Source organism: Sus scrofa, chromosome 4, assembly GCF_054392235.1.
Source record: "Sus scrofa isolate SSC_HxYL_T2T_F1_AM1 chromosome 4, Sscrofa_HxYL_maternal_Yorkshire_Landrace_v2.0, whole genome shotgun sequence".
Classification (NCBI taxonomy): domain Eukaryota; kingdom Metazoa; phylum Chordata; class Mammalia; order Artiodactyla; family Suidae; genus Sus; species Sus scrofa.
This window is the reverse complement of record NC_139386.1, coordinates 11,185,584-11,210,925: the sequence shown is the minus strand read 5'-3', so window position 1 is coordinate 11,210,925 and position 25,342 is coordinate 11,185,584. Positions and strand designations below refer to the sequence as shown.

Below are 25,342 nucleotides of genomic sequence, written 5' to 3'. Positions count from 1 at the left end.
CAGCACATGAGCCCTTTAAAGCAGGGAGTTTTCTCCAGCAGGCAGTAGGAAAGAAAGTCAGGGATTCAAAGCATGTGGATAATTTGACATACCATTACTGGCTTGAAGATGGAAGGGGCTACATGGCAAAAAAAAAAAAAAAATGCTAAAGGCTTCTACAAGCTGAGAGCTGACAGCCATCAAGGAAACAGGAACTTGAGTTCTACAATCATAAAGAATTGAATTCTGCCAACAACAAGAATGAAATTGGAAGAGGATTTTTTTTTTCCCCTAGAGCTTAAAGATGAAAATTCAATCTAACTGACATCTTAATTTCAACCTTCCAATACCCTGGGCAGAGAACCCAGCCATGTCATGCTGGACTTCTGACCTAGAGAACTGTAAGCTAATTAATGGGTATTGTGTCAAGCCACTGATTTTGTGGTAATTGGTCACACAGCAGAAAACGAATACAAGTGGTCTGAATGCCTCAAAAGCTGAAAGTTGCTCTGAGTCTTCTGGCATCTGCGAGAGCTTCGTTTATTCATCCAAGCCTAGATAAGCAAAGATTGACAGTAATAACTCTAATCACTCAAGTTAAACACACACACGCACATACACACACACACAGGCTTCCCCCCAAAATAGCAGAATAATTGAAGCAAAGTAATTTGCTGAAGTAATTCAGCAAATGCTCCCAATTTCCTTTTTCCAATCAGCATGCCATGTCTTCAATAAGGATTTATTGAACAATTACTGTATGCTGGGCTCTAGGGCAGACCGCAGGATGTAATGTGAGTAATAAATACAGAGTTCTTCGAAGAGGGTGAGCAGTGAGATAGCGGGAAGGCTAGAAATCAGGAAAGGCTTCCAAGAGCAAGTCGTTTTTCAGCTGAATCCTGAAAAGTTACTCACTCAGGAGGCTGTGAAGGGAAGCAAGTGTTTCCAGGAAGTAAGAATACCACGTGCAGGTCACTGAGTGATGGAGACCAGGACCGGCTGGAAGAACCACGCAGCCTTCCCGACCGAAGCCTGCCTGGCATGGGGAGGAGGTGGTGCGTAGAGACCACTGGTAGTCAGCTCCTGCCAAGGAATTAGAACTCTTGCTGAAGTCAAGGGAAATCCCTGAAGACTGATAAGCAGGCAAGCAACACTATCAGCCTCGTTAAACCAAAGATCACTTGCTAGAGTTTACAGAACAGCTTGAAAGAGGACACTCGACACTGGAGACAATAAGCCATTGCAATAATTCAAGTGAAGTTGACAAAGGATGGTGGTCGGAACCAAGGCAGTGCCGGGTGGGTGGCAAGAATAGAGATGTGCAAATTATTACTTCTAGATTTTTCAAGATTTGGTTAGATTGTAGGAAGGGAGGGAATAGAGTCAAGGGTAACTTTCAGATATCTGGCTTGGGAAATGGGTTGGATAGAAATGCTCATCAGTGCGAAGAGTACGATGGCAAAAAGGAGCATTTGTTTACAGGGAGAGTTGGGAAGGAGGTCGAAAGTGATTGGCTCGGTTTGGGAACACGCTGGATTTTAGGTACTCATGGAAAAATGAAATGGATATACAGAATAAAGAGCTGTTTACTTGGGGAACTTGGTAGAACCAGGTGTGACTCTATAACCCTATAACCTCTCTCACTCTCTCTCTTTTTTTTTTTTTTTTTTTTTTTTTTCCTTTTGGTTGCTCCCTTGGCATAGGCAGGTTCCCAGGCCAGGGACTGAATCCAAGCTGCAGCTGCAACCTACACCACAGTTGCAGCAACATGGGAGCTGGGGGGGATCAAGTCCACTCCACTGCAGAGACAACACCAGATTCTTAACCTGCTGTGCCACAGCAGGAACTCCCATAACCTCTCATTTCTACGGATTGTAAACACCAAAAGCATGGGTTCCTTAGCAGCATCACAAATTTCTTAACATTTTTTCCTTAATTCTATCTTCTGTTAGTTAAAGTTGGTTCAACTTCCAGGGAAGCTCAGTTGCTGAAAACTGGAATATCATATGGGTTACCATCAAAATTAGTCCTCTCCTTTCCCTTTGGGTGGATGAATGGACAGTGCAATCACTGGACATTTTAAATGAGGTGACCATAGAAGCATTTAGGAATCATAAAGTCCCAGAGAGAGCTGGTCACGGTGTAGGACATGGTTTTCTTTTACTAAACCTAATTTTTGGTTAGTATTGATTGTTAAATAGTCAGTAAGAGCACCTGTTACTTACACTGCGAAATTTAAATGGAGAGATAAAAGTGGGGAACCAGGTCCACTTTAGAAAATAAATGATCTCATCAGAGACATACCAATTTGTGTCTCCCTTCTTAAGTCTTGTAAAAATAAAAGAAACACAGTTCCATGGCTTTAGTAAAATAGTGACCAGGAGGGAACATATTCCATTAGAACGTCTCCTACCATGACTTATTTGATGTATTTATTTACTGAACGAATACTAATATGTGAAGTAATTGGTAAACAATAAGAAGAGGAGTCCAAATATCACTGGAGATAAGACCTTAAGGTCAGGGTGACATAAACCTGGTTTGCATTTCATTACAGCATTTACTAGATGTGTAACCTTGGACAAGTTATTATTCTTTCTGAATATTGGTTTTTCTCACCTCTGAAATGGGAGAATACCAGAACTCATAGAGTTGACATCAGCACTCAATGAACTAATACAAGCAAAGAACTTTGCACAGATAAAAGAACTTTTGAACGTGGCTCATTCACCTGATAAACATTGGTCACATATTATCATTTTTATCATCTTTATTATATTTATTCCTTATATGAAGGGCTTTCTGGCATCTGTTACTGGAGGTGATATTCTATAATTCTGTAGTACCAAATCTACAGACATGGAGCGTCAACATTGCAGTCTATGCAAATAGAAACTCTTTTAAAGCATAAAAAATATTAGGTAAGACTTTTTAATTGGTCAGACAATATAGTCTAAGCGGTTCTCTTAAATTTTCTAGGCAACAATGCTGGGTGTGAAATTGGGTTTGAAACACAGCTGACCTTTCTTATATCATATCAAACCACTCTAACATGACAAACAACCAAATGAACCACCTTATGTATGGATGCCTTACTATGTATGTGTTATTTATATATGTTTTTTAAACTGTTAAACTTAACCATTTCATCATTGACTCTCCAACACCTGATCTTAGGCTCCCATGATGCCTACCGTGGGTGTTAATTCAATAAACTAAAACATTTATTTGAGGCACAACAATCCAAGGCATTTAACATAGCTCTAAACTAAGATACATAACTCTAAATATTTTTTAAAATTTGTTTAAAACTAGGACATCGAAATAGTCTTCAAGTCTTGAACAATAACTACTCCACTATAGCTAACATTTGAGGGCTTTACCATGGGCTGGGTACTTTTATAAGCATTTTACATGCATTTAATCCTAATACCACTTTCTCAATTGATTATTATTATTGCTGTCATAAATTTGACATTTAAGGAAGCTAAATCTACCACACGAGGATTCAAAAATTATTCTACCTAACTCCAAAGACCTTACTCTAGAATTCACTTTGTTTTACTGCCTTCTTTTCCCAGCCTTAAATGTATATCATTTTTATAAATAATTCAGTATTAATTTTATGGCTTGGACACTACTTCCAGATTCACTGAGAAATTGATTGACCAGTTCTGATGAACAGAAGCAAGAAGGAGGAACAAAGATAAGGAGGAAACCAAGAGGAAAAGAGACTTGAGCTGGACCTGCCAGGTATTTTGGCAGACATTGTCACATGTCTACCCTGTGCCCAGGACACCTTCTTTCTCTGCCAAAAGCACCTAGATTTTGTTCTGAATCATGATGTACTCATTCCTGGATGATTAACCATTATTGGTCAAAGCCGGTCTTTATATCTTATGCTGTTTGTTTTTGCCACCAGGGTAGCTCTGACTCAAACTTTTGTGAAAGATAGGTGGCTTTCTAGGGCTTTCAAAAAAAGATCATTTTCCTGATAAAAAAAAAGAAAGCCGTGATTGTTCCTTCCCATCATTTTAACTTAAATATGATGTCTGGAGTTACGGTAGCCACCTGAGCCTATTAGAGAGAAGCCAAGGAAATCACTGTTGAACTTCAACATAACTGAGCCATTGAGCCAGCACGACCTCCAAGTTTCTTGTTATAGGAGAAACCCACTAGCAGTCAAATTTCCTGTTACTTCAATCCAAAGACATTTCTTTCCGATAAAACTATATAAGCTATGGATAAATGCAGAGACAGAGGTATTGGTGTTATAAGACAACCTAAGTTTCAAAAAAGCAAAGAATGTGTGGTTATTTTAGTGTTTAATGCATTTTGTTTGTTTTTTTCTTACCATATTTCAATGGTTGTCTAAATATGGTGATGTATTCCTTGAGAGATGAAAGTTATTTCTATAAATGACCCAAGAGTAGATATATTCGGCTTCATATTTTGAAGCTGAAACTGTGCCATAATAAACACACATCGAAATACCTCAGCACACTGAACGACAGCAGAACCCAGCCAAGGCTTTGTGGAGAACTCACTCTGGTTCTTCATACACCTCTAATTCACTGCCCCTTGGTACCTCAGCCAGTAACAGGCACAATAAAATTTCAGTGTAACAGACCCAGCTCATAAAGTTTCCACGTCTACTAGGAGTTTTCCTAATGTAAAACCGGACACCCCAGCAACACATTTGCTGACTGCAAGTGTTAAAACTACAGTTAAAGCTGAATATGAACAGCATCTCGCATTTGTGCTGTCATCTGGATTATGTAACAATGTGTGGACTTTATAAACAGCAACTGCTCATTTTTTGTGGTTGGCATTTTTACTGGATGTACCCAAGAGCCATCTGACTATATAAGCTGGAAACAATGAGATCACGCAGAAGGGAGCAGTGACATTCCCTGGCACATGCAAAACCAAGCTCTGCAGGAACTTGCAGAAGAGACGGCTACCAGAAACGTCCCCACATCCCCCAACTGTGGTCAAAGTACCACAAAAATATAAATGTGAGTTTTCTTGTGGATTGACTCTGCCATCTGAGAGCATGTGGCAAATCTTCTACCACATCATGTTGCCCCGAGAATTCTGTGGGACCGTCATACTGAAACAGTAGACAACGGTGTGGTCCGAAGGTACATCACTTTCGGAAGGTACACAGCAACTAAGAAAAGTGTCCATGATGTGGAAAATCATTGCCGTATGTATTGATTCTTGAGAACAAACACGTGACCTACTATTTCAGGGAATGATGTCATGTTTTTAGAGATCTTTTTGTAATACTAGTGCTGAGAATCAAAGTGAATGTGACTGCCCAAGACTGTATCCAGAGACAATTTACAGAACTTGAAAGATGAAAATAATTCACCAGGAAGATGAAAAAGGATGAGCAAAGTCTTGAAATACTGTACCTGGATAAGGTCTTCAGGGAAGGAGCCAGTGGAGGGAGCGAGTCAGATATGGATGGATAAAGGGTCTTATCTTATATTGAAGATACTGTTCTAATATAAATGTTAAGAGGCCCTCTTGCAAATCAATATATTTTTTGATGTACTGATGTGTCAATCAGCAAATATTCATTCAGAATTTGATAAATACATTGGAATTTGGGGAAAAAAAGGGCAGGCAAAATGCTAATATCACTGTTTCTGGCATCTAGTGGGGTTTTGGGGTTTTTTTTTTCTTTTTATGGCCACACGGGAAGCATACGGAAGTTCTCAGGCTAGGAGTCAAATCAGAGCTTCAGCTGCAGGCTATGCTACAGCCACAGCAACACTGGATCTGAGCATCTGCAACCTATGCCACATCTTGCAGCAATGCTGGATCCTTAACCCACTGAGTGAAGCCAGGTTCAAACCCACACCTCAAGGTGATTACATCAGGTCTTCAACCCACGAGGACACCCACAATAAGAACTCCTAGATCTTCTAACAAAACTGTGAAATTGAGGCATAGACTCATGAAGAACTATGTAACAATATATGAATTGGATGGCAAGCAAAGTCAGTCAAATGTTTCATTGGAGAATGAGATGAAAACACAAATGCATTGATTTAACTAGTAAGTTGTTAAGTTTCATTGGACAAAAATGAAAAGCATTTAGCTGTAGGGTTACAACAAAGAATAAGACACAACTATCTTTAGGGCATTCATAGCATGCCATGGAGACGGTCTTGCTGTTTTAGGAAGATCTTTGGGTTGGAACTCATGGGACAACTGATGGAATATGGCCATGTTTTCAGGACTGGGCACATTTTGGCTTGCTTATATCCTGCAGGTTAGCACACTCTGGATAAGTGCCCTTCCTGGTCCCAGGCTCTCCTATAAAACAGACTAATAGCCCTTGAGAAACCATCTAGCTCTTTTACGAATGAAAGGTGATATTAGAAACCCTGTGTATGGGAGTTACCGTCATGACTCGGCAGTAACAAACCCAACTAGTATCCACGAGGATGCAGCTTTGATCCCTGGCCTTGCTCAGTGGGTTAAGGATCTGGCATTGCTGAAGCTCCAATTCGACCCTTAGTCTGGAAACTTCCTTATACATGGATGTGGCCCGAAAAAGTCAAAAAAAAAAAAAAAAAAGAAAGAAAAGAAAGAACCCTATGTATAGATTTGGCACATTGTAGACACTCAAGAAATGCAATTCCATTTGTCTCTTCCTAGGGCCCTTGTTATTTTCTTTTCCATCTGTGACTGGGAATCCTTTTGTGAACCAGAGACTCAAAGCTTTGCACTGATTGGAACATGGCAGTCATTCAACACCTTCCCTGTCTGCTCTCACAAGTTCATCTGACCCAATGGGAATGGAGAATCTCAGACGGCTTCATGGGTCACTCTGGAAAATTCTAAATTGAAGCTTTTTTGAGAAAGGAGACATTACCTCAGAACTTCCACATGTAGCTATTATGGAGTTTCTGTTTATGTGAATGGATATTTTCACCAGATATTGGAAAAATGCTAAAGCTCAATTCCAGTGCAATAAAGGCAATTCATGCAGCCACTGGCTTAAATATCACGAGAACCATAGTTTAATTAGACAAATGCCCCACCAGAACTGTGGCCAGAACAAATCATCATTTCATGAAAAAAGAGAAGAATATAAAGAAAAACCAGATTTTTATCATTTTCCTTCTTGCCAGTGCCTTTCAAAAACAGACTTGTTCTCCAATGAATATCTTTTTTGCCTTTTTGTCTTTTTACAGCCACACCCTCGGCATATGGAGGTTCCCCAAGCTAGGGGTCTAATTAGATCTGTAGCCACCGGCCCACACCACAGCCACAGCAACCTCAGATCCCAGCCACATCTGCAACCTACACCACAGCTCACAGAAACACCGAATCCTCAACCCAATGAGCAAGAACAGGGATTGAACCCACAACCTCATGGTTCCTAGTCGGATTCGTTTCCGCTGTGCCATGACAAGAACTTCCTCAAATGAAAATCTTAAATTCCAAATGACCGCTGATAGATAAGTATTCAAGATTTTTTTATTTAATTTTATCTCCTGTGAATAAATCAATGGAATAGTAACTGAGAAGGGCTTCAGAATGTTTCTTGGAGGACAGGCATTTGTAGAAAACAACAAAGAGTAATTAGAAGTGAAGTTTGGGGACAGGATATTTTTGATTGAAAGGAAAATATAGAGAAAAGCATAGAGAGAAATAAAATAAATGAAACTTTTATCTCCCATATAAAAAACAATAAAAAAATCTCATTTTCCTATTTCAATAAGAAACAAGATTTTTTTCCCAAGTAGAAATCTGAAAACTCTAAGTAGTACTTAAAATGTGTTTCTAATAAATAACATTTTCTTATTAATTTATCACTCACTGCTTTTTAAAAAACACGTTCGCTTTGGATATAAGTAATCAGCATACGTTTGATTTTTAAACTAGCAAAATGCCATAACCTAATACAATAATTTTTATTTTCCCTATGTCCCCACTATTCTTGTCCACACAAATTCATATTTATATAATTATTGCCATAGTGCATATACTATTTAATATTTCTTTTAATGTTATTTTGTAACTATTGTACCATTATGTTTATAATTATTGTATTTACGTGTTCATAATGTTTTGCTGAATGGAGAAACCACAATTTATTGAGTTGGACCCTTCAAATGTTTCAATGTTTTTGCCATTATATGTAAATTTACAAAGATAATTTCTATTCATATGGCCTTTTTATTTCAATTCGCTTCTTTCTTTAGGATAAATTCTCATGAGGAACATTACGAGAGCAAAGGATCTGATCTTTGCTGTGGTTTTTGATGCATATGCCAACTGCAATCACAAAACAATTCCCAGACACCCACCAACCAATAGTACATCAGTGCATTAATTTCACGGAGCCCTACCAGCACTGGGTGCTACCATTGCTTTAATTGTTGAATAATTTAGCAGGGAGGCAAATAATCTTGAGAATTTTAACTTTAATGAACTACTCCACTCGTGCTAATTAAGCCCACAGAGGGAGTGTGGAGAGGACTTTTGGTCCTCGCTCCACGCAGCCAGAGCAGCAGAGCAAGAGAAGCAAGATGGAAGAGGGAACCAGGCACTGGGTGAGGATTTTGACTTTCCTTTCAATGCCATGTGGAGCCACCGTAAGGAAAATAAGGGATTTCACTGGATCCTTGTCCATCAGGAGCTTTTTAAAATTCATAAGGAAGAGATCAGAATCTGGGTCAGCTCCCCATCTCCCAAAATGCCTGCCCCTAATTCCAACCCCACCGCCGGGCAGAGAGAACCACAACCAACCTTTGGAGATGTGGCTCCCCATCTCTAAGGTGGACAGGAAGAAGGGAGGGCACTGAGGGGCCCCCTGGGCTGGGAGCAGGGCTGGCTGCTCCATTCTACCCTGACAACAGTCCCTAAGGTCAGCCCCATTTCTATAGCTGACGAAACAGAGGTTCCACGTACTTACTTTGGGAAGCCCTTGTGTCTGTCTTCCTTCCTAAGGGAGAGAAGAGTAGAGGCCAGAACATCTTTCAGGAGCTTTGACAGAATCAGAATGACTTTCAGCCTTTCATCTCATTTTTTTCTTTCTACAGCCACACCCACAGCGTATGGAAGTTCCTGGGCTAGGCGTTGAATCAGAGCTGCAGCTGCAGGCCTACACCACAGCCACAGCAATGCGGGATCTGAGCCGCATCTCTAAACTATGCCACACCTTGAAGCAAGGCCGGGATCCTTAACCCCCTGAGTGAGGCCAGGGATGGAACCTGCATCCTCACAGATACTAGTTGGGTTAGTAACCTGCTGAGCAATAACAGGAATTCCAACTATCTTCCATTTTACCCCCCGCCCCAAAGATACCTTCACTGCCTGTACCTTATGGAAACTGGAGCATTCCATCCTTCACAGGGTAGGTGCCTCAGGGAAGCTGGTCACCACCTATTTCCTTCACTGGTCTTATACATGCTTAGAACGTCTACAGAAGGTTGGCTGGATTCCAGAAGAGCTCATCCACCGAACTGTGAATGAATGAGATTGGAAGTCCAGGTCTTGAATGTCTTCTATGATTTTGAACTAGTCCCCTCTGCTCCAGGCATCTAAACTGCTCAAATGTGCCAGGAGGTCAGGGAGAAATCAGAAGATCCTCTGGGAGTCACTCCTGCTTTCATGATACATCCCAAACTTTTCCCCATGGACTGCCCAACCAGGAAAGAAAGAGGCTGAGAGCTCGCTCTCCCCAGAGATGCAATTCTACAGTTTCAGCTTCCTGGAAGAACTGAAGGGTGTGGTAATAGAATCCAGGGAGAGAGACTTTATGTGGCCGATACTCAAAAGCTTCCTAAGTGCAGTAATAAACAGAGCACGTCTTGGTGACACAGAAACCATGACACAGAGACCATAATCATAACTCACGTCTGCGTCTATTGCACCAGAACAGACGAGAGAGGATTCTCCTCCCAAGACAGCAGAGCAGCAAAAAAAAAAAAAAAAAAGTCATTCCATTAGTTTTCACCACATTTTGCTTTAGGCTAGTTTTTCTTTTTTTTTTTTTTGCCACCCACAAAGTGAAACCCAATCATCTGCAGAAGCTGTCTTAGGTCTAGGAGTTAGTGGTGGTTAATTAAATGAATCATCAAAAGTAGGCATCATGCTTTCCATCCTGGAAAGCAAAACTACTCTTTATTAGGCATCTTTGGTTTACGGTAATATATATTTGGTAACTGGGAAGCAATTTTGAAGACATCACATTGGCAAAAGATTTCTCAAATTCGTAAAATTTCAAAGACAACTAGGGATCATGTTAGCCAAACATACTTTCTCTTTTCACCCATCTCACCATGTGCCATCCCTAAAATAATTCCTGGGAGATTTCTAGCTTCTGCTGAATATACCAAAAGACATGGAACTTTACTATTTGATTGTTCTATGAGTCCTCCCATTCTATTTTGCATAACAGTTTCAATTATTAAAGTGAAATATGCTGCTTAGTCCTGTTGGAGCAAGGCAGGAAGCATTTATTCTTTGTGCAATTGCTCTTCAAGGATGGATTATAGGACCCACACACCTACATTCTCTTTTCCCTGTGTTAAGCATAGAAATTCCTCCACCATTCCTGATTGGAAGCAAATCCCAGACCCTGTCCCCATCTTTTTTTTTTTTGCTTTTTAAGGCCGCACCTGCAGCATATGGAAGTTCCCAGGCTAGGGGTTGAAGCAGAGCTGTAGCTGCTGGCCTACACCACAGCAACATCAGATCTGAGCCACGTCTGCGATCTACACCACAGCTCACGGCAACGCTGGATCCTTAACCCATTCAGTGAGGCCAGGGATCAAACCCACAACCTCATGGTTCCTAGTCGGATTCGTTTCCGCTGAGCCACGATGGGAACTCCAGTCCATCTTGACCAATACACACTTGAGGCCACTTACACTTGAAACAATGTCTCCAAAGTGGGCTGTGTTATTGGAATCATAACCTCCCTTGAGTTGTACACTCCATCTCTATTAATTCTGCCAGAGCATGCTTAAATTTTTTTCAGCAGCTATGGCACTCATTTGGCTTGTGTTTAGTCCTCTGGTCAATTTGTGGGCTTTGCTCGCTCTCTTCAAGGCACAAGCAGGGGTATATTAAGAATCATATGGTCCTTCAAGTGTTTTGACAGATTAGAGCCTTTTTACAAAAATCAAAAAGTCAGCCTAGATTGTATTTTGGATACGCCCTTCCTTTCTTGCTGTTCTTGAACTTTCTGTATCTCTCCCACCTGAACAGAACTGTCAGGCTTCTTCTCGAAGGTAGTCCACTAGGATGGTTGAGAGCTTGGCCTTCCCAGGATCATACCCCACCTCTGACATTTGCCAGCTTTATAGATTTCAGAAACTCTATTTTTGTGCTTCACATGTGAAATAATTGTATTTCCTCCCTCCGTGTGTTCTTATGAGTATTTACTGTCTGTTAACAGTTAGGACAGTGCCTGACACATGTTGAGTGCTAGCTCTACTATAACCCTAGCCTGGCATTAGGGATAATAAGGCCTGGGGGGCAGGACACCAAGAGTAGAGTCATTACCCAGGCTCCAGTAACCTCTGGCCCCCCTAGACTTGTCACGTTCACTTTCAGACTTTCGATTGCTCTAGCTATAGAATGTGGAAATCTAATAAGATACCTAGGGTCCTTTCCAGCTTTCTCATTTATCAAACTATGAGTGTCTTCAAGTCTTGGATTGCCTGGCTTCTACCGTGGGTGGAAAAAGCATCCCCAGCTTGGACTGGGAGGTGATAAAATCTGAGAGATGACTCTTCTTGTAGATATTGCTTTTTCTCATCCAAACAAATAGAAATGTAAGTGCAAAATGCTTTGTAATTATGGGAGGCAAATTTGGGAAGACTTCTAAGACAGTGGCATCCTTTCAGAGCCCCCTTCCAGCACACCATGTAGGGTTGCTTCTCATCCATAAGTTGCCATAATTGGTAACATGGTGCAAGTATTATTAAGAACAGCTTGGGCAGTCAGGGAGGAGGGAGTGTGTCATTTTGAGGGCTGAACTAGAAAAAGGAATCAGTGTTTCATGGAACGACCTGGCTTTGCACGGGCCTTTGAAAGTTCACCCAATAAACGCTGTGGAAAAGGCAATGCACCACAACAGAAAGCCAGATGTCTGGGAATGCCTCAGCTACAAAAGCAACACAGCACTTAATTAACCTTGGCCATATGTCTGAACCAGCCAGAGATGCAGCCTCTCTGTCATCCCAATGGGACAATAACACTCTCCCCTTACATCCTCATAGAACCCCAAGAGATCACAAACGTGATGGCATTAGGCAAGATGAAATCTGTTGCAATGTGGTCAATGACTCTAGGGTTCCTGATGCTCCAAAGCCAGAATATATGTCCTGTGACTCTTCCATCTTAGTTCTTGGAGCTAGATAACAAGTCTTCCGGCTACTCTAAAATATGACGGTGCAATTTTTTGCATTTCCCTGCTCAATGCTCTCAAACAGCCTCCTTGACATCTAGAGCTCTTTGTGGCATGTTCACTATCATTCAGTATGTAGCCAGTAATACCTTTTATGATCTAACCATCTCATCTCCTCAGCTCTATCACACACCCTGCTTTACATGTTAAGATCTAGTTGGCCGATCGTCCAGTTTCTCAAAGATTCGTGATCATTTTCGCTAACATTATGCTGTCCCTTCTGCTTGGCAGGTTCCTAATCATCCCTTGAGTCTCAGCTTTTCAGCTTTCTAACCTTTCTCCCGAAAATTTAGGCTCCAGGCTATGTGTTTCCAAAGCCTACTGTATTTTTCCACCATGGGCCACACCACAATCAACTGGAATCTAGTATTTAATTTGTTGTTTAATTTGTTGTGGCCCTGGACTGTAGGAATCTTTGTACGTGCAGAGATCAGACATGGCTCTTTAATTTTCAATATCTGTGGTGCTTAGCAGAATGACTCACATATCTTGGCATTCAATGAATATGAGCGACTTGTGTGTTAAAGATACTTACAGAACATTTCCTGTTCTAGCACTCTGTCTGGGGCTAGGAGAAAAAGGAAGAGGACGCATGCTCCCTAACCTCGAGGAAATCACATTGCAGAAAGAAAGAAACACATATAACATGATGGAAGATAGTATGAGCAAAAGGATGCACCAATATGAGTGCCTGGGTCACTATCCTATACAGCAGAAGTCAACACAACACTGTAAATCAACTACAATTTTTAAAAATGCAGAAAAACATAATCAAAATCTCCCCTCCCTTCGCATCACTTAGGGAAAAAATAGATTCCAACTGACAATTGTCAAAGTTCCTGCAATCATAAGAAAAGACCGATTTTGTCCATAGCCATGGTAACAGGTAACCACCAAGACTGCTTTTAAACCTGCTGCATTGATCAAGGACAACTCCCCTCAGGGAACTTCCTTTTTCAAGCCAATCAATCAGTGACAAATTTCCAGCTCTGGAAAGACAGCGTATCAGGAACTGATTCATTCCAGGAAACACACTTGGAGAGTCAGTCCACAGCAATTTTCTGCAAATAACCTCCCTCATGCAGATGCCAGAGCACTTTTTTTTCATTTTTTTTATTACTCAAATGAATTTAATCACATCTGTAGTTGTATAATGATCATAACAATCTGATTTCACAGGATTTCCATCCCACAGCCCAAGCACATCCCCCCACCCCCCAAACTGTCTCCTCTGGAGACCATAAGTTCTTCAGTGTCTGTGAGTCAGCATCTGTTCTGCAAAGAAGTTCTGTCTGTCCTTTTTTCAGATTCCACATGTTAGTGAAAGCATTTGATGTTGGTGTCTCATTGTACGGCTGACTTCACTTAGCATGATAGTTTCTAGGTCCATCCATGTTGCAAAAATGCTGGTATTTCATTCTTTTTAATGGCTGAGTAATATTCCATTGTGTATATGTACCACATCTTCTGGACCCACTCCTCTGTCGATGGACATTTAGGTTGTTTCCATGTCTTGGCTATTGTAAATAGTGCTGCAATGAACATTGGAGTACATGTGTCTTTGCGAGTCTTGGTTTTCTCTGGATAGATGCCCAGGAGTGGGATTGCTGGATCAAATGGTAGTTCTATGTTTAGTTTTCTGAGGAATCTCCATACTGCTTTCCACAGTGGTTGCACCAATTGACAATCCCACCCACAGTGTACTAGGGTTCCTTTTTCTCCACACCCTTTCCAGCACTTATTGTTTGTAGACTTTTGGATGATGGCCCTTCTGGCTGGTGTAAGGTGGTACCTCAGAGTGGTTTTGATTTGCATCTCTCTAATAATGAGTGATACTGAACATCTTTTCATGTGTTTTTTTAGCCATCTGTATGTCTTCTTTGGAGAATTGTCTGTTTAGATCTTCTGCCCATTTTTGGATGGGGTTGTTTATCCCTAAATCCACCAGCCCTAACTACTCACTTCCCTATAGCACCCTGCAGGAGCCACTGCCTCTCTAATCTCACAATGGGGACACCACTCTCCCCAGCTGGGAACAACACAGTCAGGCTCATCTTTTCATTTAAGTGACAGGCTTCCGAGCATTTAACGCTATTATGCGCTTTATATCAAATTAATTCCAGATAAAGATGAAAATGCCTATGAGTGTAGGTGTATGAATGCAATCATAAGAGCATTAGGACAACATATACTCTTTTAAAAATGTATCATTTTGCCATAGCAATGTTTTTGTGTTTGTTTTTTGTTTGTTGGAATGGTATCAAAGGCAGAAGCTGTAACAGTAAATACAGGTAGAATTTAAACTTAAGGGAAAATGATCCAATGGTCGTTACCCCAAACCACCACCATCCACCACCAAGCAACATCACCAACAGCCACACAAAAACTAACACCAGCGGCATGCCTATCGCCATTACCACTGTTAAAAACAGAACTCAAAAGCAAAGGGCAGAAAGAAGAAGTATTTGCAATATATAAGATAACTTAAAGATTAATGTTCCCAATATAAAGAGAACTCTTAAAATCAGAACGGAAAGACATAGGGGTAGATTTTCAAAGGTCAAAGGATACAAAAGTAATAACAAAAGGAGGCAATGCAAATAACAAGAAGGAAGAAAAGATGAAAGGACAACAGATTAAAAACAGAGTTCATTATTGTCACAGTTCTAGAAATGCATATTTTAAAAGATTGGCAATGCCAAATTTTTTTATCAAAAGTGTTGAAATATACATTCGTATAGAGCTGGTGGAAAAGTAAACGGGTCAAATCTTTTTGAAATGCTATTGACAATCTGAATTAAACACCGTTAAGACTATGGGATTTATATCCTGCACTTCCACTTCTAACAGTTTATCCCAAGGAAATCAGATGACAGCAAAAGTATTTTCAAAAATATTTCTTGCAATATTGTTTTTAAAAGTGAAAAGTGGAATTTTTAATACACATTAATGAAAGATTGTTTTAATAAAGGATTATATGTCCTTGGAGGCAAAATGTAGACTATTCTGGAATATCTAACAAATGAGGTACATGTTCACTGATTGACATAGCGAAATCATATGCATTATATTATTAAGTGAAAAAGGCCAGGTTGCAATATTCTAGCTATAATGTGATCTCATTTTTTTTTTTTTTGGTCTTTTTAGGGCCACACCCTTGGCATGTGGAGGTTCCCAGGCTAGGGGTCCAGTCAGAGCTGTAGCTGCCAGCCCACGCCACAGCCACAGCAATGCGGGATCAGAGCCACTTCTGCTACCTGCACCACAGCTCACGGCAACAGCAACGTGGGATCCTTAACCCACTGCGTGAGGCCAGGGTTCGAACCCGCAACCTCGTGGTTCCTAGTTGGATTCGCTACCACTGAGCCATGACGGGAATGCCTCGTTTTTATAAAATACAATTTACACTTACAAGGATGTATTTTCATTCTCTCTCTCAACAACAAAAAAAGCATACCGTCTATTGTGTGTAATAAAAAAAAGTGTATCATCGACATTGTGTAAGACACTGTTCTAACCACTGAACTAAAACACAGCCCCTAACCTCAAGGTGCCCACAGCTTGGTAAACAAAATCTGAAGAGCTAAACAGGGCACGAGAGGACTGAGCAACGGCCACCTCAGAGCAACAGAACTAGGAGAGCTTATTTTTTTCTTCTTCTTTTTTAAATTTTAAAACCAACTTATAAATTTTTAAAAATTACTTCTCTTTCCTTGTGAATACTTCGATAGTCAAAATAAAAGCAAAGCCACTTTCTTTTTAGGGAAAGAAAGGAACAACACCTATAATACAAAGTCATTCAGGCTTATAATGTTTTCATTTTTTTCCACTGAAATTCCCTGGGACAACCTAACTAACTAGGGCATTTGCATATTCAATTCCCATGGTCCTCTTCTCCCCCTCCTCCCTCCCTCCTCTCCTATTTCTTCTCCTCCTCACCTCTCCTCCTGTCTCCCTTTCTCTCCCCTCCCTTCTCCTTTCTCTTTTCCTTTCATCATATCATCACTATTTTTTTTTTTTTAGGGTAGCACCTGCAGCACATGGAATTTCTCAGGCTTCTGCAGCTGCAGCCCTGTGCCACAGCCACATCCACCCCAGATTCAAGCCGCATCTGTGATCCACCCCACAGATTGCAGCAATGTTGGATTCTTCACCCGCATCCTCGTGGATACTAGTCAGGTTCTTAACCCCCTAAGCCACCATGGGAACTCCTCATCGTCTTCTTTGTATTGGGCATAAGCATCCTTGCCTTTGAACTGTTTCCCTCATAGGGTGCATGGCCCCTGGCCCCAAAAGCCATTGGTGTGAACAGTGGAATCACAAGCTAGGGGCTTATGATTCAACACGCACCTCCCTTGCTTGAGGAGTCCTCTTGGTGTCAAACTTTGAGAAGAAAATTTCAAAAGAGGGCAGCATTAACCAGAGAGCAAAGTGTATTTAAAGTCATCTCCAAAAAGCACTGCCTTTTGTTTTTCTAAAGACAAGTTCCTTAAATGCCTGAAAGGGTAAGTTACCATCGCTCAATTTTTATTTTTTTCAGGGCCACATCCACGGCATATGGAGGTTCCCAGGCTAGGGGTCAAATTGGAGCTACAGCCGCCGGCCTACACCACAGCCACAGCATCGCCAGATTCAAGCCACGTCTGCAACCTACATGATCACTCATGTCAACGCCAGATCCTTAAGCCACCGAGCAAGGCCAGGGATCAAACCCGAGTCCTCACGGATACTAGTCAGATTCATTTCCACTGAGGCACAACAGGAACACCTAAATCAACTAAACTTTAATAAAACTTTTCAAAATGAGAAAGAAAAAAAAAAAGATACAGACTTGATCAGCCTAAATTACCAAGTGACCATGTGGAAAAAAGCCTTCTGCTGAATTGTGTCAATACTCATTTTATTTAGCCACCTCGATTCAGGGATGTTTTGGTTACCTGCAGATCTGTTGCAAATTCTCCCCCCTGGGAAGATGATCTGAGACTGCGATTGGCATATAGAACATATACTGGGAAGAGCTGTCAGAATAAACACCCACTGGGACAAGAATCCATATAAACTCGCATTTATATAATTACTGTCATAGTGCATATACTATCTAAAATGTCTTGTAATGTTATTCTGTAAATATTTTACCATTAAAAACTTCTTGAAGCCAGTGGGATTTTGTACAGCTCTTTTAGGTTTGAGGGCTAAAATGTGTGTGTGTGTGTGTGTGTGTGTGTGTGTAAACAAAAGAAGGTAAATTAGCGGGGAGGCATTAAAAATCCCTTAGTGGGAAAGAACCAGAATTGGGCAGTGAGAGAAGATGAGCTATAGTACGGTCCCCACAGGGCTCAAGTGGCTCCATGGGATGCTCGGAAGCTGCCCTGCCTCTTACCGTTGGCCCAAGTTGGAGGGGGGGGGGCTGGGACTTTAAGCCCCCAAATCAATTAGTCACTGAATGAAAGCTGCCCTGGGCAGAAGTTGGGATATTAGGTGAGGCAGCTCTCAGCCAAGGGGTTCCTGCAGAAGACTCTGAGCTGAGAGCCATCCCAGCAGTTGGAAAAATTTTTTCAGTCCTGAAAAGGGATCTGGGAAATGTATCATGGCAGGCTGGAGCAGTATAACTTGGTCAGTTCTGACTTCTATGGAGAGGCTAACTTCCCCAAGCCTCAAAATTGCAAATGGCAAAATAGGGATTCGAACCCACGATCTGCCTGACTCCTAAATCTTAGCTATTGTGTTGAATTGTCTACCTTCCTCAACATAATTCTGAGCCTATCTTGTTATTTTCATTTTTTAACATTTTATTGAAATAAAGTTGAATTACAATGTTGTGATAAGTTCTGCTATACACAAAGTGATTCAGTTATGTGTCTACATACATCCACTCTTCCTCAGGTGCTTTTCCTACATAGATGATCACAGAACATTGGGCCGAATTCTCTGTGCTACACAGCAGGTCCCCGCTGGCCAATCATTCCACATACCCGAATGTGCATTTGCCCATCCCAACCCCCCAGACCATCCCTCCCCCTTCGGTAATGGTGAGTTTTTCAGAGTCTATGAGTCTGTTTCTGTTCTGCAAATACGTTCATTTGGGCCTATCTTTTGTTTGGAGGGCAGTCATGGGGTCATTGCATTTACTAAGAATTTTTTCTAAATGCTGTACTTACACAAAATTGTGAAAGAGGAGGAGGTTTCTTATCATGCAGAAGGTAAGCCAGGCTTAGAGAAGGTAAGCTACTTGTCCTGGTTAAACAGTATAGGACCCCGATCTGCTTTACTCTAAGATCCATATTCCATTTCTAAAGCATTTGGGCCAGCCAAAGCCTCACCAGGAAAACTAACTACAGATCCCCTCAGCCCACAATGGGATTAGAATCTGATAAACCCATCATAAATGAAAATATCCCAAACGGAAAGTGCATCTAATATACCTAACCTAGCAAACACCATAGCTTAGCCTAGCCTACCTTAAATGTGCTCCGAGCCCCTATGCTAGCCTACCATTGGGTAAAACCATCTAATACGATGCTTACTTTGCAAAGAAGTGCTGAAGGTCTTGTGTAATTGATCCACCACGGCACCAAAGTGACAAGCAGACTTGCTGTCCACGTACTGGATGGCTGTCAGTGGACCAGTTGTCTACCTTCACCATCACGGGGCTGACTGGGAAATTCGGCTCACTGTCACCACCCAGCATCACTTGCGTGCTGGATCAATTAGATTATCGACCTAGCCTAGTGGGTAGGGGGAGTAAATCAAGTTTCAAAATTTGAAGTACAGTTTCTACTAACTTTTCTACTAAATGTCACACAAAGTCAAAAAATAAAAAATAAAAACCCTGAATCAAACCACCCTAAGTCAATGAATGTCTGGCGTCTATTGGGGATGGACAGCTTGGTCTTCTCCTCCATTGCTGTTGGCGTGTGTTCAGAAAGGGCTGCTCATTTTAGAAGCTGCATAACTATGACACCCCCAGAGCACATGTTTCTTTGGCTTAATGACTGTAGTAGGTGCTGGAGTGCCTAACTCCCTGCTGACATTCTGCAGAGAGAATAGCTTTCCTTCAGTAATGTGCCTGTTAAGGGATAGAGATAAAGACACTTGGTCTATAGCCCTGCTTCTACTATAGCTGATGAACTTGAACAATTAACCTTTCTAGACCTCCAAGTTAAGGGAGTTGGGTAGCTATATAAAGGTTCCAAATGATAGTCTCTTATGCAGAATCAATTCATCAACCATTTATGGAGTCTGAACTATGTGCCAAGTTCTAGACTGGGTCATATACATGGTGCAGAAGGTTTTTTTAATCTCCCTTGACCCCTCAGGCAATTCTCCCCATTTGAAGAGGATAGTTCTCAACAGTGACTAAGGGTTAAGACAAGGCCACGTACTCAAAAAAGGTAATAAACGCATATCTGGTTCACTTGGCAAGAGTCTTGGGAAAAGTTTTATGCATGGATAGCTGTAGCACTATCTGTAGAAACAGCCCATAGAGTAACAGTGTTTATTAAGATACCTTAACTCCTTCACTCATTCATTCACTGAGAATGCACCAGGAACTATACAGACTATCAGATACAGAAATAATGAAAATGGGAGTTCCCGTCGTGGCACAGTGGTTAACGAATCCGACTAGGAACCATGAGGTTGCGGGTTCCATCCCTGCCCTTGCTCAGTGGGTTAATGATCCGGCATTGCCGTGAGCTGTGGTGTAGGTTGCAGACGTGGCTCGGATCCCACGTTGCTGTGGCTCTGGCGTAGGCCGGTGGCTACAGCTCCAAATTCGACCCCTAACCTGGGAACCTCCATATGCCGTGGGAGCAGCCCAGAGAAATAGCAAAAAGACAAAAAAAAAAAAGAAAGAAAGAAAGAAAGAATGAATGAAAATGATATATGACTTTGAGGATGGAGGGGAAGCTCCAAATTATGAGAACAGAGGGAAAGACACATGTAAGTCTTAAGATAAATAACATTTATAAAGGTATTATAATAGGAAAAATGAATTGAGTTCTTAATATAGTCTTTGCTAATTACCTGGTTAGATTTTCAACGAGGAGGAATGCTATTTCAGTTTCTGCTCAGTGTTCTGTATCTTTTAGTTCAGCATTTGCAAACACTCAGTAAGTATGTGTTCAGTGAATATACACAATCTCGTTTAATTCGTTTTATAGCTGAGGACCTCATACAGTAAGTGGCAGTACTCTTGGTGAAACTCAGTATTTCTGTTGCTAACGACCTTCTGATTTCTCTTTCCTGATCCCCATAAATATAGAACTGGGTGAAGCAAGTGAGGAAAATTCACAAACATCTGACTATATATCTACCATACCCTGAACTATATGATGACAGGAAGCATGCCTGTCTTATTTATCGCAATGTCTAGTGTGCCAAGCATATACACTATGTGTGTATATACACATACATCCACATACTTTCAATTATGGAGCTTGATTCAGATGTGTGCTTCCTTTGAAGAATATATTATATATATATATATATATATATATATTAGTATTAGTCTGCTCCTGTATTACTTAGCTAAAAACTGCCTTAACAGCATCCCAGAGATGGAGGGACAAACAATTGGAATTTATTTTCTTGAAGTTCTGGATACTGGAAGTCTGAGATCAAGGTGTCAAGAGGGGCCAGTGTCTAGTGAGACCTCTCTCCCTGGCTTGCACACGGCCACCTTCTTACCATGTGCCCGCACAGTCTTTCCTCTGTGTGTGTACATGGAGAGAGTAAGCTCTCTTCTTGCATGGCCATGATGTCTGTCCAGCTGGGATCCCTTCCTTTCGGCATCGTTTAGCCCTCATTACCTTCTAAAAGCCCTATCTTCAAATATAATGACATTGAGAACTGAGGCTTCAACATACAAATTTAGGAGAGACACATTCCTGGACTAAACCCTGCAGAAAAGTGTCCTGGGCACAGAGCAGGTGCAAAGCCTGGAGAATGCAACTGGAGAAGCCAGAAAACTTCCATCACAGGAGGTTGAAAGAATTAATATGTGAAAAATGAATAGAATAAATGAAGTTGTAAAATCTTACGGAGGGTTGGGAGGTATGAGAGCACATCACTCCAGGGCAGAGGAGATATGAGAAATAATGTTGAACCAGAGACAAGATATGGAAAGATTTTGTATGCTATGCTGAGAATTCTGGACTTTACCAAATACATGATTAAAAAAAACAGGAGTTCCTGTTGTGGCACAGCAGAAACGAATCCGACTAGGAACCATGAGGTTGCAGGTTCGATCCCTGGCCTCGCTCAGTGGGTTGAGGATCCAGCATTGCCGTGAGCTGTGGTGTAGGTCGCAGACACAGCTCGGATCTGGCATTGCTGTGGCTCTAGCTTAGGCTGGCAGAAACAGCTCCGATTTGACCCCTAGCCTGGGAACCTCCATATACCACAGGTGCGGCCCTAAAAAGACAAAAAAAAAAAAAAAGAAGAACAAGATCATTTTGGACATAATTAAGATTGAAATACCTGTAGAACATTCAAGTGGAAACACCCAGTTTGGAGTTCGAGAGAAGAGAGAAAAGTTAGGGCTATAGGATATTTAGAATTCATCAGAGTGGAGTTCCCGTCGTGGCGCAGCAGAAGTGACTCCGCCTAGGAACCATGAGGTTTCAGGTTCGATCCCCGGCCTTGCTCAGTGGGTTGAGGATCTGGCGTTGCCATGGGCTGTGGTGTAGGTCGCAGATGCGACTAGAGAGGTGGGGAAGAGTTTTTTGAAGCATCAGACCTGTCCATAAAGGCTCTCTGGAATCTACTACTAAATACCAAATCAAGGCTCAGAGAAGCCAAGCAAAGGGTGACTAGGAGACATGGAAACCCAAATGTCCATCGATAGATGATTGGATTAGGAAGATGTGATATATAGACACAATAGAATAATACTACTCAACCATAAAAAAAACAACAAAATCAGCCATTTGCAGCAGCATGGATGGAACTAGAGACTCTCATCCTGAGTGAATTAAGTCAGAAAAAGAAAGACAAATAAACACCATATGATATCACTGGAATCTAATATATGGCAGGGAAAAGAAAATCATAGACTTGGAGAATAGACTTGTGGTTGCCAAGAGCTAGGGACAGGGAGTGGGGTGGATTGGGAGTTTGGGGTTAATAGATGCAAACTATTGCCTTTGTAATGGATTAACAATGAGATCCTGCTGTGTAGCACTGAGAACTGTCTAGTCACTTATGATGGAGCATGATAATGTGAGAAAATAGAATACGTATGTGTAGCTGGGTCAGCATGCTGTACAGTAGAAAAAAAATGTATTGGGGAAATAATAATTTAAAAAATTGTGAAAGAATAAAAAGGCAAATTAAAATCAGAATGACACTTGGCAAGTGTGAAATTAGAGAAAGAACAATTAAGTAGATAATGAAATGGCTTTGGATTCTGTCAACCTAATGAATTTATACAATTTCACTTTGTAATAATAACCCAAACTGAATCAGTTAAATTATGTAAACACTTGATATTTGTAATTGTAAGAATTAAAACATTCAACTTTTTTGTGCTCCAAAAAAAAAAAAAAAGAGTGACTAGGAAACTGTAAGCTGAATCATATTAGACAGGGATAGGAGATGTTCAAGTTCTAACCAGTCACAGTGAAGAGTTCTCCAGGGGGGGAAAAAAAACAGGAGCATTTGGAAATATTCACAGAAGGATCTGACTTAGCAGCCAGGAATAAAAGGAAAGCAGCCCAGAATAAAAGGTATCTTACAATAAAACTTAAAATGAGGCATAAAAGGATGAAGTTAATCCCCAAATAACTTAACCACCTGGCAGAACAAAATGAAAGCCCTCTTTAAAATAAAACAACAAAAAAATTCAGTGCTCAACACCACAAAATATATGATATCAGTATCCACTCAAGAAACTATCAGACAGGCCAAGAAGCAAGACAATGGACCCATCTGAAGAGAAAAAAAAAAAAAAATCCGTCAGTAGAGACATACCCAGAAAAGACAGAGGTAATAGAATTAACAGACAAGGACTTGAAGTAGCCATTATAAAGTACACATTCAATATGCTCTACAATTTAAAGAAAAATATAAACACAGTGAAGAAAGAAATGGAGGATATAAAAAGAATCCAAGTGAAACTTGGGAAAATAAAAAAGATAACATTTGGAATGCAAATTTCACTAAATGAGATGGCAGATTAGACAGTGAAGAACAGAAGGCTAGTTAACTCAAAGATATAGCTACATACTATTCAGAATGTAATACACAGAGGAAAAAAGTGAACATGACTTTAGTGATTTGTGGGAGAATATAAAGCAGCGTAGAATAACATACAAGCTCATGAGGGGAGAGAACAGAGAAAGTATTTGAGGAAGTAACGGCTGAACTTTTAAATGACACCATGACGAACCGTAACCAAATTGCAAAAAAGAGTAATAGAATCTCAAAATATTCTATAAACGAAGGAGTCGTTATTTATAGAGGAACAGAAATAATAAGAGATGAGACTGGCTGACACTATGTAAACCAGAAAAAATGGCTTATGGCTTTTAAATTGCTGAAAGAAAAACACAGGCAACCAATAATTCTATATCCAGAAAAAATAATTTTTAAAACTCAGGTAAAAATAAAGACATTTTTAGATAAAGGTTGTAAGAGTTTTCTGCCCACAGATAAGGCCTAGCACTAAAAAAAAAAAAAAATAAAGAAATAAAAAAATAAATAAAGGAAGAATGGAAATAATACCAAAAGGAAAGCTAGATCAACACAAAAGAATGAAGAGTGCCAAATATGATGAACATATGGGTAAATATAAATGGTATTTGCCAATTTGTCTTTTGGGGTTTCTTGCGATAGGAAAAGTTCACATGAGATCTACCCTCTTAACAATTTTTTAAAAAATACACACGTTTTTATCACGATGCCCTTAACCATAAAAGAAGTCTCAAATTTTAAGCAACTGAAATAAAGCTGGCATGCTCTGACCATAACAGAATTAAAACTGAAATTGTTAACAGAAAGATAACTTGAAATTTCCCACATAAATAGTACACTGCTAAATTTCCCACGTCACCAAAACACTACTGAATAAACCGTAGATTCAAAATGAAATAAGATTATTATATGCAATGATATCTCAATTTCATAAATGTAATAAAAAGATAAATACAGGGAAATTTTTTAAATAAAAAGGGAAATTATAAAATAGTTTAAACTGGATGAAAATTAAAACATAACAAATTTTTGAGATGCAGCTATAGCAGAAAAGAAAGCACAAAAATCGCTACCTAAACTCACATATTAAAAGGCTGTATATGTAGAAGAGCCAATTAAAGGCAAAGTACATGAAAAGGAAGGAAATCAACAATGTGAAATACGCGTAGCGACAGAAAGCAAATCAATACTTGCTTGGGCTGGACATTGAGGGTTGGGGATCACAAAGAGACAGCAGAGGACAATTTAGGATATGAGAAATCTTCCCTTTCTTGATGGTAGTGGCAATTACATGAAAGTCTAGAGTCCTTGAAACTCATTGAACTTTACATTTGAACTGAATGGTTTATTGTATGTAAACTCTGCCCCATTAAGTTTGATTTTAAAGGTTGTAACAAGTGCACTCAACATTGAATGAGGATTCTGTGGTATGCGTGGGAGGCGGACATGTAAATTAATGATGGTGGCCATCCGCCTATGGCAGCTACCAGAGTCCGGTTCAACATCTACCTTCCAAATGCTGATGTAGGCCAGTTCAGATAGAACCTGTAACACACGTGTCACCAAAAAACCCCTGAGTGGTAGGCATAGTCACGCCCACATTCCAGACAAAGAAACTAAGACTTAGAAGTTAACTGACCCACCATCATACAGAGATGGAAATGCACCACAGGGCTTGGCCACCCAGAAACTGTTTTGGGGGCCTGATACATCACTGTCCACCAC

At 40.5% G+C, this 25,342-nt stretch overlaps 1 protein-coding gene across 3 annotated transcripts in view; it reads right to left on the bottom strand.

Annotated features, from left to right (window-relative positions):
• Positions 1-25,342, bottom strand: part of LOC102167986 (uncharacterized) — a 573,390-nt gene that overhangs the window by 167,017 nt on the left and 381,031 nt on the right. The window lies entirely within an intron of this gene.